Genomic DNA, 15371 nt, shown 5'->3' with positions numbered 1-15371 from the left:
AACAGTATTCTGTAGTAAACCAATCAACAGTATTCTGTAGACAGTAAACCAACCAACGGTATTCTGTAGTAAACCAACCAACAGTATTCTGTAGACAGTAAACCAACCAACAGTATTCTGTAGTAAACCAACCAAAGTATTCTGTAGACAGTAAACCAACCAACAGTATTCTGTAGATAGTAAACCAACCAACAGTATTCTGTAGTAAACCAACCAACAGTATTCTGTAGACAATAAACCAACCAACAGTTTTCTGTAGACAGTAAACCAACCAACGGTATTCTGTAGACAGTAAACCAACAGTAATCTGTAGATAGTAAACCAACCAACAGTATTCTGTAGACAATAAACCAACCAACAGTATTCTGTAGACAATAAACCAACCAACAGTATTCTGTAGACAATAAACCAACCAACAGTATTCTGTAGACAGTAAACCAACAGTAATCTGTAGATAGTAAACCAACCAACAGTAATCTGTAGATAGTAAACCAACCAACAGTATTCTGTAGACAATAAACCAACCAACAGTATTCTGTAGACAATAAACCAACCAACAGTATTCTGTAGACAGTGAACCAACCAACAGTATTCTGTAGACAGTAAACCAACCAACAGTATTCTGTAGACAGTAAACCAAACAACAGTATTCCGTAGACAGTGAACCAACCAACAGTATTCTGTACACAGTAAACCAACCAACAGTATTCTGTAGTAAACCAACCAACAGTATTCTGTAGACAGTAAACCAACCAACAGTATTCTGTAGTAAACCAACCAACAGTATTCTGTAGTAAACCAACCAACAGTATTCTGTAGACAGTAAACCAACCAACAGTATTCTGTAGACAGTAAACCAACCAACGGTATTCTGTAGTAAACCAACCAACAGTATTCTGTAGACAGTAAACCAACCAACGGTATTCTGTAGTAAACCAACCAACAGTATTCTGTAGACAGTAAACCAACCAACAGTATTCTGTAGTAAACCAACCAAAGTATTCTGTAGACAGTAAACCAACCAACAGTATTCTGTAGATAGTAAACCAACCAACAGTATTCTGTAGATAGTAAACCAACCAACAGTATTCTGTAGACAGTAAACCAACCAACGGTATTCTGTAGACAATAAACCAACCAACAGTATTCTGTAGATAGTAAACCAACCAACGGTATTCTGTAGTAAACCAACCAACAGTATTCTGTAGACAGTAAACCAACCAACAGTATTCTGTAGTAAACCAACCAACAGTATTCTGTAGACAATAAACCAACCAACAGTATTCTGTAGATAGCACACCAACCAACAGTATTCTGTAGACAATAAACCAACCAACAGTTTTCTGTAGACAGTAAACCAACCAACAGTATTCTGTAGTAAACCAACCAACAGTATTCTGTAAACAGTAAACCAACCAACAGTATTCTGTAGTAAACCAACCAACAGTATTCTGTAGTAAACCAACCAACAGCATTCTGTAGACAATAAACCAACCAACAGTATTCTGTAGATAGCACACCAACCAACAGTATTCTGTAGATAGTAAACCAACCAACAGTTTTCTGTAGACAGTAAACCAACCAACGGTATTCTGTAGTAAACCAACCAACAGTATTCTGTAGACAGTAAACCAACCAACAGTATTCTGTAGTAAACCAACCAAAGTATTCTGTAGACAGTAAACCAACCAACAGTATTCTGTAGATAGTAAACCAACCAACAGCATTCTGTAGATAGTAAACCAACCAACAGTATTCTGTAGACAGTAAACCAACCAACGGTATTCTGTAGACAATAAACCAACCAACAGTATTCTGTAGATAGTAAACCAACCAACGGTATTCTGTAGTAAACCAACCAACAGTATTCTGTAGACAGTAAACCAACCAACAGTATTCTGTAGTAAACCAACCAACAGTATTCTGTAGACAATAAACCAACCAACAGTATTCTGTAGATAGCACACCAACCAACAGTATTCTGTAGACAATAAACCAACCAACAGTTTTCTGTAGACAGTAAACCAACCAACAGTATTCTGTAGTAAACCAACCAACAGTATTCTGTAAACAGTAAACCAACCAACAGTATTCTGTAGTAAACCAACCAACAGTATTCTGTAGACAATAAACCAACCAACAGTATTCTGTAGATAGCACACCAACCAACAGTATTCTGTAGATAGTAAACCAACCAACAGTTTTCTGTAGACAGTAAACCAACCAACGGTATTCTGTAGTAAACCAACCAACAGTATTCTGTAAACAGTAAACCAACCAACAATATTCTGTAGTAAACCAAACAACAGTATTCTGTAGACAGTAAACCAAACAACAGTATTCTGTAGACAGTAAACCAAACAACAGTATTCCGTAGACAGTGAACCAACCAACAGTATTCTGTACACAGTAAACCAACCAACAGTATTCTGTAGTAAACCAACCAACAGTATTCTGTAGTAAACCAACCAACAGTATTCTGTAGACAGTAAACCAACCAACAGTATTCTGTAGACTGTAAACCAACCAACAGTAATCTGTAGACAGTGAACCAACCAACAGTATTCTGTACACAGTAAACCAACCAACAGTATTCTGTAGTAAACCAACCAACAGTATTCTGTAGACAGTAAACCAACCAACAGTATTCTGTAGACTGTAAACCAACCAACAGTAATCTGTAGACAGTAAACCAACCAACAGTATTCTGTAGTAAACCAACCAACAGTATTCTGTAGTAAACCAACCAACAGTATTCTGTAGACAGTAAACCAACCAACAGTATTCTGTAGATAGTAAGCCAAACAACAGGTTTTAAAACAAAAGTATTCGATTCGATATACTGTAAAACAGATACAAAACTTGGTACTCAAAAGATTGTTTACTATGTAGGTTCTCTTGAAATATCATATCAATACCGACAACATTGAACAATTCGAATGCATCAATTTGCCCTCAAATGCGCTTTGGTCATCCGGAATTCAAAAGTTTCTTTATGCTGACTTTGAAGTAGTATAACTCACCTCCATGGCTGATTCAACTAAGTGGTCAATGGAGTGCACCGAACTCATGAGTGCTATGGGGGTGTTCGGGGTCAACGGAGTGCACTCGGGAGCGTTATGTGGGTGTTCGGGGTCAACTGTACTCGGGGAGTAGTATGGGGATTGATCAACGGTAGGCGAGGGTTGTGGCGATACGGTACGGGCCGGAGCGCTATATAGTTGATGTAAACTGGTGTCCCGTTGATTTTTGCTACACATAAACAACGGGTAACCGGTATACTTTGATTATTCCAAATGTCCCTTGGGGATCCGGGTTAGAATAGGTCCTCAGTACCCCTTGCTTGTCGTAAGAGGCCACTAAACAGGGTGGTCCTTCGGATGAGATAGCAAAAACCAAGGTCCCGTGTCACAGCAGGTATGGAAAGATAAAGATCCCTCCCTGCTCAAAGACCATAAGCGCCGAGCACAGGCCTAGATTTTGCAGCCTTTCACAGGCAATGATGACGTCTCCGTATGAGTTAAATATTCTCGAGAGAGACGTCAAATAATATTCAATCAATCAATCCAAATGAGCTGACTTCATTGGTCAACTGAGTTTTTATGTAGCATTAGATAGATTCCGAATGGTAGCATCGTTGTAGCCTCCTCGAAGCTCGCGCTTTATGCTTCGCCGTACATAATCGTAACGCAATCCAATCTCTACCCAGAGTTGTCGTTCCTTGCTCTCACTCGGTCATTTGCGTAATCGCTACGGAAAAGGACGAGCGTGTGATCCGATTGGTACAATCGTAACGACTCGGCTATTTCCGTAACCGCAAAATGAATTTCGCATGTGGATCGACGCCATCAGAGTCTGTTGCCATGTGTACACCAATCTAACTATGACATCACAGTTAAGTTACGCGAGCTTTCAAATGCATCCTAGATATCATACATATCTAAGGTATTCTACCACTATCATTTTCCTTTCATATGTTTATGTATTAGAGTGAATAAGACGTTTATGATACCAAAACTGAATTTATAGTGAAAATATGAGTATAACACATTATACAGGGATTCAGTTCTGACCTTTTAACCTCATCCACAGGCGCGCTTCCGGCGAAGAAATGCATCGAATAGATGCAATTCTTGCGCCGATCCACGTCCGAGTCTTCCTACCGGTTACGGAAAAGGTTGAGCGCGTGATCCGATCGCCGATTGGTAGTTAGCCTTAGTACGCAAGTCCTCGAAGCTCGCACTTCATACTTTCACCACATATCGTAACGTAGTGCAGTAGGCTGTAACGTCATAGCTAACTGGTAATCGTAACTCCTCGAATGTCGAGTGTGCGAGACATTCGAGGAGTTCCGATTGAGTGTACTAGACTGTGACGTCATAGCTAGCGTCGTTATTGTTTTGAAATGAACTATCGTTATACGCGTGAGATAACGATACAGCCCAAATCCTGGCTGTCAAAAGTTGGCGTTTACCTCTTGAACTCAAGAGAAGCGATGTCAACAGCTGTACCAGTTTATAGTTGATGCACTCTTGATAGGCACGTGTCGTGCTAGGGGAAAATCGATAGCGATATGGCGTAACCGTACGGTTATAGTCGAGTTCGCTGACGACAAGCTCTAAAGAGAGCATTGTAAAGATACATAGTGTTCTATGAAAATTTGCTCCTGTGCTTCTGAGCACATCTGCGCAGAATGCTACAACTAAGTATTTAGTGGTTCAATACTGATCCCATTAGTGCAAACATATTACACATCTGTTTACTATCTATTTAGTTCTGCTAACACATCTATTGAATTTAGACCAAGAATATTAATTGTAAACATGTACGGTATGCAGGGGCGAGTTATCTCAAGATGGGGGACGATTTGTCGTGAGATGGGGCGAGTTGTCCCAAAGAGGTGGCGGATTGTCTTGAGGGCGAGTTTTCTAGGGGCGAGTTGTCCTGATACTCTTGAGTTATGTACGATCTGTCTGATCCGGTCTCGGGTCTAAAACAAATGTTGAAGTATTTAACTAGTACTAAATTATTCTCAGCGTATTATTCTTTTTCATCAGTCCCCAACAAAGGCAACAAGCTTAACATGGTGGCAGCGGTCTGACGTGTAAATCTACGTTAACCATGGATAAACTGAATGCACCGAAAACACTGAATTTTCATGTAACTAATTTAGCGCACACATGGAAAAAGTGGAAAGAAGAATTTTCGATTTATGTGGACCTAGCAATGAAGGATAAAGACGAGGAACAAAAGGTAAAAATGTTTAAATACCTTGTTGGAATAAGGGGACGAGAAATGTATGACACATTGACATTCACAGAGATTTCCGAGTCACATGACGCTATGGAACTAGAGTTGTGTCCGTACAATCCTCCCACTGAGACGGGATTTTATAACACTCCCACTGAGACGGGATTCTACAACACTCCCACTGAGACGGGGTTCTACAACACTCCCACTGAGACGGGATTTTACAATCCTCCCACTGAGACGGGATTCTACAACACTCCCACTGAGACGGGATTTTACAACACTCCCACTGAGACGGGATTTTACAACACTCCCACTGAGACGGGATTCTACAACACTCCCACTGAGACGGGGTTCTACAACACTCCCACTGAGACGGGATTTTACAATCCTCCCACTGAGACGGGATTCTACAACACTCCCACTGAGACGGGATTCTACAACACTCCCACTGAGACGGGGTTCTACAACACTCCCACTGAGAGACGGGATTCTACAACACTCCCACTGAGACGGGGTTCTACAACACCCCCATGACTAAGGAAGATTTTGCCATCATCTCAACCACTTTGGACGGCATTGTTAACAGAATCAACATCCTGAACAATGAGATCAATAATCACATCGGCATCCTACTCGCACACAAAAAAATTAGGAACTAAAAGGTGTAACAAAGAAACCAGCAGCCACTAACCCGTGTTATACGTACGATAAACGGGACATTGGTCATCAGATTGACCTCAGAAAGTGGAAAAAAACCAAACAAAAGGATCCCTGTTACAAGTGTGGGAAATTCAACTGTCCAAGGGATGAAGAAGAATGGACTGCTTTGTTTGCTGAGGTACCCAGCACAACACCCGACACCCCCCTCTGTAACAAGACAGCACACGCCTTACCAAAAGTGGAAACAAGAACACCCTAAAAAGACAACCGACGGAGAACCCCCGATAAAGAAGCTGAGCAGGAAGAATAAGGAGTGAACGTGTTTCGAATCTGTGGACTTGTACAGGCTTAAAAACTGTGTTTAAATTGTGTGTCCTTTAAAAAAAATTTAAATGCTCTAAAATAAACAGTCCATTTCAAATCATGCTTCATTCTTCAAAACACTGAGGATTCTTAACGATTTTAAAAAATGCTCTCTCTGAGCTCGTCGTCATAGCGATCTCGACTTTAACCTTACTGTTACGCCATACCGTTCTAGCTCGCACTCCTAGCTCTGTACGCGATCCAGGCTATAGCTTGGCAGGCGCTTCTGGCTTTACTCCTATTATGACGTCATAGCGACCCCGTGCACTCCGTTGACCCCAAAAGTGCACTCAGTTGACCCGGCCATCGAGACACGGTATACTATTCTCGGACTTTTAAATGCATCTTTACATTACGTGATTTTAAATGACAGCAAATGTGTGGTGTAGAAACTTACTTTTAAAAATAAATGCCTCTTTGAGGGTCCACACTCGCAATTACCTTAACGGAAATCCTTTCATGTTCCTATTGACCAAACAATGTTTTTAAATTAACACGTGACGTTTTCAGATAAGAATAACACTTACTTTTTAAAGGGGCTTGGACACAATTTGATTTGAAAATTTATTTTACCATATTTAATGTTTACAATGCTTAACTAAGGCACATGCAATAAACCATACTAAGGTATTTCTAATGGTCAACAAAATTTGAATGCCAATTGAGATAGAACATTCGCATATCTTTGTTATGTAAATAAGGCTCTTGCCATGTTTGATAATACCATGTTTAAACAAAATGAGATGTGACAAACAATTCCAAATTAACTTGTAAATTGAAAAATCTGCTTCAAGCAAAGCAAAACTAGTATAGGCCATATATATACTTATGTAAACAAAAACATGGCGCGAGCCTTGTTTACATAAAAGAGAATTAGTGAGTGATGTATCTCACTTGTAACTGAACAACTAACATTCAAATCTTTGCTGACTATTAGAAATTCCTTAGTATGGTTTATTGCATGTGCTACATTGTAAATTTTTAGATAATAACATAAAAAGTTTAACGGCCCAAAAGAGGCCTTTTTTGAACTACACTGGTGACGTATCAAATAGATATAGAATATTCAAACTTTTGGTCGCGTGGGGATCCGGGTTAGAATAGTTCCTCAGCACCCCTTGCTTGTCGTAAGAGGCGTATAAGACCGTAAAAACTGAGACCCCGTGTCACAGCAGGTGTCGCAAGATAAAGATCCCTCCCTGTTGAATTGCCGTAATCGCCGAGCATATGACAAAATGTTATAGCCCTTCACCGGCAATGGTCTCCAAATGAGTGAAATAATCTCGAGAGGAACGTTAAACAATAATCAATCAATCAAACTTTTGATTAACATTTCCAACTGTTTTGTACGGAAGCCGATAGGTGCCAGAGTATATAATTAATATTTATTTAACTGGCGCCCGCCACTTAATTTAACTGGCGGTCACCACTCATTTTCTGGCGGCCGCCAGTTATTTATATGGCGGCCACCACTCAATTTAAATCATTTATATGGCTGTCACCAGTTATTCAACTCCTCTCTCTCTTTCTCTATATCTCTCTCAAAATAAAAGGGGTGCAATCCCTCCCCCAATTCTTAGTAATATGTATGTGATATATATATATATATACAATTAAGAGCATTAAATTATTGTTTTTCGATTGTATTGTTAAATACGTAGAACCACGGGGCTGACCCTCCATTTTTTGACAACGTTCAATTTCTGTTATTTTCACACATGCAAACTAAATTATTTTCTCATGTGAAATAAGATTAATTGGCGGATTGGCCCCCACCCCACTCTTTTTGGTGGTAGTAATGAATGGTAAAAATGTAATAATGAATTAACTGATCAATTGAAGGATGTTTAGGAGTACGAAGTTTGGACAAAAGAGCCATTTTAGGTTCCTTTTCTGCTTGTCAACAATTGTAGAAGACAATTTCTCCGACGACTGTCCCTATACAATTTGAAAAACGATGCTGCGTGTTTGCGTACTATTCTAAATCTTTCCAATATAATCACTCAGCGATACGAATTACATTGTTTTTGCAATTGGCAGCCGCCATATATAAATTAAGTGGCGGCCGCCAGTTAATTTATGTGGTGGCCGCCAGATAATAAGAATTACATTGTTTTTGCAATTGGCAGCCGCCATATATAAATTAAGTGGCGGCCGCCAGTTAATTTATGTGGCGGCCGCCAATTAAATAAATATCAATTCTATACCCTGGCACCTATCTATGGAGCGCCAAATTAACATAAACTCAAATAATTGAAGATATCTTCAATTATTTGAAGATATCATCAATTCATTTGATGCGCGCAACAATTGAATTAAAGATCTCTTCAAATAATTAATGATATCTTCAATTCTTAATTATTGCGCGCATTAAATGAATTGATGATAGCATTAATTCTTCTGCTGAATTGATGCGCGCTTTAATTAAATTAATGATCTCTTCAAATGAATTAATGATATCAACAATATTGAATTGATGAGCGCTACAATTCAATTGAAGAGAGCAATAATTGATATAATGCGCGCATGAAATATATTCATGAGAGCAATAATTGAATTGATGCGCGCATTAATTGATGAGAGCAATAATGGATTTAATGCGCGCATTAATTCAATTATTGCTCTCTTCAATTGAATTAATGATAACTCTAATTCATTTGAAGAGAGCAATAATTCTTTTAGAGAGAGCAACTATATAATTAAAGATATCTTCAATTCAACATATCCACAATTGAATTAATGATCTCTTTAATTGAATTGTTGCTCTCTTTAAAAGAATTGATGCGCGCATTAATTCCTTATACAAAAGCATTGTAAATAATTAAAGATATCTTCAATTGAATTAAAGAGATCATCAAATTATTTATATCGAGCTCTAAATCAATTATTGCGAGCAATATTTCTACGAAATTGATGCTCTCATCAATTGAATTGAAGAGAGCAATAATTGAATTAATGCGCGCATCAAATCTATTATTGCTCTTATTAATTCAATTGATGCTCTCATCAATTGAATTGAAGAGAGCAATAATTGAATTAATGCGCGCATTAAATCAATTATTGCTCTCATTAATTCAATTGATGAGCGCATTAATTCAATTGATGAGAGCAATAATTGAATTGAAGCGCACATTAATTCATTTGATGAGAGCAATAATTGATTAAATGCGCGCATTAATTCAATTAAAGAGAGCAATAATTGAATAGATGATATCTTCAAATAATTGAAGATATCTTCAATTATTTGGGTTTATTTTAATTTGGTGCTCCATACCTATCGGCTTCCGTGGTTTTGTCTGTGATCACCCTATTAAACTACAGCGTATTAATTTCCTTGTATATGCAACTTGTTTAAGCAATTGAAAGATTGTCTCATAATTGCAACTTGAATTGATTTTCGATCAAATCTCAAAAACATCAAATTATTACAAAAGTTGTACAATCTGAACTTAAAGCGTGCATATATTTATGTAATTATAAACAGCGTATTTATTATCACTATAATGTAGTGAACTGGTACCAGTCGGCCATGTTGTCACTTCAAGAAATACTGATTAAAGAATTGAAAAAAATCCCACATTTGGATTAATTTCTTGTGTTTGGTTGGTAATATTAGCCACATTATAAGTACATGTAGAATATACTTCTCTAGGCATTGAATGAGGTGCATTTACGTTGTCTGAGACGAAACTTTCTACACACGTGGGATCAGGATGCAGGCGTTGAATCAAATACAAGTAACCTAGCTAGTGTCAGCAATTTGATCTGGGTGGTTTTCGAATATATGTAATCCCTTGGGCTGTCCTTCTAAGAAATACATCTGACGCGTGATAAAACAAAACAACAGCCCCACGGAAACTCGTATTTACAAGAGCAAAATTCAAACATCTTCAGTCTACACGATTTGACGTCATATTTACTAATTTGATGTAACATAGGATAGTGCGACGTTAAATGGGTATTGTCACTTGTAAATCAGCATACAGACGCACTGTACAATAGTCACACATAACAAATAGAATTATATAATGACCCATGTAAACGTGCTCTTTTGACATCTGGAAAGAGTGACGTCATATTTAATGGCATATTGATTGCTAATGCACAGCGAGCATTGGTCGTCGCCAAGGTCACAAAAATGTCCAGTTCTGACCAATACAACAGACACACTTCACGACAGTGGTTCCGCTTCGGTCATCCGTTCTCTCTATATATACTTACCAGGCAAAGCATAATACACGTTCAAACACTGACAACAAAATGAGGAAGACTTTGGCTCTGATCTTTGCCCTCTCCATCTTGGGAGTAAACCACGTTTCGGCTCAGACGAACAATAACAATTTGAATACGCTGGCAACATTAGCAGCTGGGGGTCTCGCCGGATGGATGTTGAACAGACACGTGCAGAGGAACAGACGACAAGACTCTATTAACGATTTTCTTCTGCAGAGGTCTTTTGGGGGTGGTTTCAATCGGTATCCTTACCACCGTGGTGGATTCGGGGGTGGGTTTGGAGGAGGATTCGGTGGATCACCATGGATTGGAGGTCGAGGTGGAATATGTAAGTGATTTCAACGTTTAGCATTTTTAACAGTATAGAAAACAGTTAAGTGTCCACGTGCCGCTTATGGATGAGGCACTTAAGGAGGTACTCTACATCACCATAATGGCTGACATTCTTTTAAAACGTAAATGAAAATATAAATAGCATCAATGTTTTTCTTTTCATTTCAAATATCATTACATAACTGAGAGCTCAGTAGGTTAGCACGTCGACTGCTGAACTGTAGGTCGAGAGTTCAGGGGTTTTAATTTTTTTCAGATTGCTTTCTACTAAAACTGCAATGCATTTTTTGACTAAATAAAGTAAATTTGAAAGTTTTCAATTTCAAAATATTGTTGTACATATCCTCCACTTTTCATCGATATTAAATTTCTCTGCTGTAACATCCCTCCTTAACAGGTATATTAGCACAACATTGTATTCTAGGTACTAAAAGTCACGGAACGTGAAGTGGTATATTTTTAATCCTTCTGAAGGACAAGATTAATGATATATGCAATTTGCCATACCCCCCCCCCCCCTTCTTCAAACCGTATTACCAAAAAACGCTCTCATGTAATCTATTATGTATCAAATAACTGAATTTCCTTGAAATGAGCAATGGTTGCTGTGATTGTAAATCTCCATTGATGCTTAAAATGTATATTGTAGTTCTTTATCGGGAATCTAAATAAAAAAAACCGTTACCGTCCACATGTATTTACTGGATCGGAAGTACAAAAAGCTGGCTTTCTCTTCCTTTTCCATTTATCATTGACTGTTGCATGCGTTTTCATTTTCAGTTTAACATGGCGTCCATACAGTTGGCCAATGATTCGTACTGACAACATCCTACGACTGAACACTACCCCATGTTAATGAATGCAAACTGATATTCAGCAAACTATGTCCAGTGATGAAAATGTGACCTGTGAGTGGTCCTCGTCATAATCAGAGACAGCTAAGCAGACGACACGTGAATTGTGATTGTCCAGAAATAAACGCATCCATATTTATGAATACATATATCATATACTGTATAAAAAAAGCACCTGCCTGTTGTTGCCAGTAGTTATTTATATGAATGTAAACATATCATTATTTTATACTTGAAAATGTTATATTTTTGTTATATCAGTCTTGTTATATTGCATTTTAATAATAAATATTTCTATGAATACGAATACACAAGTTCATAGTTTGTGCAAACTCTTCATGATATCGATATAACTTGGTACCAAAAAAAAAAACTGCTTTGTCAGGAGATCCCAAAGCCGTGTAAAGGTGAAGTCACAGAGATCGATTATCCGCTTATGATCGATGATTTAATTGCAGATTCCCAAAATAATGCCTAGGGGTGATTTGGGACAACTGCCGGGCCTGATAGCATCTGTCACCTAGTACAATAAAACAATAATGAATCGCTGTAAGATTACCACGCATTCATCTGTAAGATATGCATGCACGGACACCGAAGACCAACGATTGAAGTGTTTAAGATATGTATTGACGAAGTACCAAAACAATGCTTTAATTATGATAAACGTCACGCTAAGGGTTCCTGGGATTGTTCGTCACAGTAGCCATACTTAAGGATACCCAACGTTGAACCTCAGGCAACAAAGTAGCACGGACCTGCCTCTCACTTTGGCGGGCGTGGGTGAACTTTGAGTAAGCACGTGCAAAGAAACCGGAGACGGGACCCTTGCCCAGGTCTGTCTGTCCTCGGGGATTGATGTCACCCCAACCTTTCATAATGAGTAGAAGCTCGTTCAAAAGTTTACACCAGAATACTGGAGGATTTTTTTTTTTAAATACTGTAGTTTTAAATAAAGATTTGGGTTTGATCAAGATTATAAACTATGATTAAGAGATGAGTGATAAGCAAATAAATAACCAAGATAGCTGATACTCATGCCAGCGAAAATTGTATACAAATAAATGTGTAAAATTGAACTTGTTCAAATATAGGTAACCAACCACGTTTTACAAATGGAGGTGATATTCTTGTTCTCGTTGCTCGCTTTAATGCGGTTTAAATGTGAAGAATTAAGGGGCGCTTTTCAGACTGTTAATAACTAATACTTGGAAATATACTAGCATTGTAACAGTCAGAAATGTTTTGAGTAATGAATAAATTTTGCTTTAGAAATTAAACCCAATGATTTTTCAGTACAGTATACAAACATTTTCAATAGGATGATGAGAAATTTTAATACCGGGCACCTGTGTATTTTTCAGTACGTTCTCAATAGGATATCAGGCAATTGACATCGAACACCTGAGTTTTCTCTTATGTGTATTTCTACCCATGAGCATGCATTTTATTTTAGATGGATTCAAAATCATTTGATTCTGTGAGCATCAAAGTTTAACTTCACAAATGTCATTCTGAAGTAAATTCTCAATAGATGATACATTTCTGTCATTGGCGAAGAGGTCTAGTTGACAATGTGTAATATGCACTGCTAGATCATTGATATGCAGAATAAATAATAAAGGTCACAAAATAGAACCCTGTGACACTCCTGCTGTGATAGATAAAGATATTAAAAGACACTCAGCACTTTTGTACATATTGAAATCTGTTGAACAGCTGTTGAATAGATCTGGCTCAAATAAATGTATTGTCATCGGAAGCTTTTCAGATACAAGTATCGATTTTTGTTAACCAAATATTAAATACTTTACAAAAGTCGAGAAATGTAACACCAATTAACTTGATCCATTGCTTGCAACCACAGTTTATTGGGGGGTGGGGGGTTATATTGAGTGAATGCTGTTTGACATGAATACTGTGAATGTGGTAGTTGGTCATAGATATATGAAGAAATCATGGACTTGATTAGCAATAATTCTTTTTATTTAGACATGACAGGTACAATAGAAAGCATGCCCGCACCTGACGATGAAAATCAACAAACTTCATCATTGTAACTATGTTTATGAAAACATTTGACATCAAATGATCGTGATTAATTTGATACATTCTACGTTTCAATTTGTGAATGGATTTCAATGAATCATTACAACAGCGGAAAAAAGGCGGGGGGGGGGGGGGGGTTGCCATGCATTGTGTGAATGCTGAAATATTTAATTATTGCGTTAAATTAAACTACGACATTGCTACACTCTGTAGATGAGTCTTATCAGATCATTTTAGGATACTCCCCGACTTTCCATTAGATGGTGATTTAATGATTTTTATTATCCCATTGTGCAGTTTTCATTACACTATTTTCTTTTTAATCGCATATCTTAATTCCATTGGTTGAGGCAATGTCAGACGTGCATATACATGTATATACGTGTATATGGGTGGGTGGGGGTGGGGGAGGTGGAGGGTCCGGTTCCACCACCCCTGGGCTAGATAGAAAACATATATTAGTCTACGAAAGGTGAAGATAACGAACAGTGATAAATCTCATAAATCCCATAAGCAATACAAAATAGATAGTTGGGCAAATACGGACTCCTGGACACACCAGAGGTGGGATCGTGTGTCTATCTGTATGCACTTCCACTTCTAGTTGTAAAATGCTACATGTTAGTCCGTACTTTCAACTGTCCAGAATGAGGTGGAACCACTTCCGGGGGGGGGGGGGCTTTCTGGATCTGTGGATCCGCTCTTTTATATGTAGCTGTCCTCACTCTAACAGCAGGTCCGTCAACATATCAACGATGGATTTAATGGCCATTTTCCTATAATTATATTGGTTGGTGGCTGCTAGCTTCAACCTCGTTATGTCATCAACATCATTGTATTTAATACGTCCGTGTCTTGATTAGGAAATGGACACCCCATCTCCAATTTAGGATTTTCATCTTTCGGGTTGAATGAAATCTATAATGGTTTTGTTTGTATCTTTAAAGAGAGTGTAAATGAATTACATGAATTACTCATTTACAAGATACAAAATCGTTTCCTTCTTCCAGTTCATAAAACATCTCATTTCATAAAAAATCCTTCCATTATCTTTTTTATTATTATTATTATTCGGTAATTGCAGCAAATTATTCAAATGTTTTAATATGTTGATAGTACTATTATAACTTGTATGTCCATACAGTATCGTTACAAACTAAGCCTAGCGCTTCTCAGTACTTTGATTTTTATTTTGGCAGGAACATTCACTAGTCGTAAAATTCTTTCAGCATATATGGGTTGTTTTAATATGTATAAAACAATTGAACTTGAAATAAAAGTTTGAGGGGTAAACGAAAGAAAGGAACCATAAAATCAATGTCTAAGGAATATTATAGGAACGAACTATCTATATCTTACGCAAGTTGTCAACAACGCCGTTCGAATGTCCTTTTTTCTGGAGAAATATGTACACTTGCTGGGGTATGTACAAAGCACATATTTCATTTTAGTTGCACACAAGGAGTGTTTGTAACTGCTCAAAAGTCGTTCTACGTACTACGTACATCAAAACAGGGTTGTTGTTGATGAAACAATGCAGAGAACTATATTTATTCTGAGCTTTATCTAGGGCCTACTCGTTTGATCATGTCCCTAACACTACAGCCACATTTTCCATTTCATTAC

This window comes from Ostrea edulis, chromosome 5, assembly GCF_947568905.1.
Source record: "Ostrea edulis chromosome 5, xbOstEdul1.1, whole genome shotgun sequence".
Lineage (NCBI taxonomy): Eukaryota > Metazoa > Mollusca > Bivalvia > Ostreida > Ostreidae > Ostrea > Ostrea edulis.
This window is presented reverse-complemented; position numbering follows the sequence as displayed.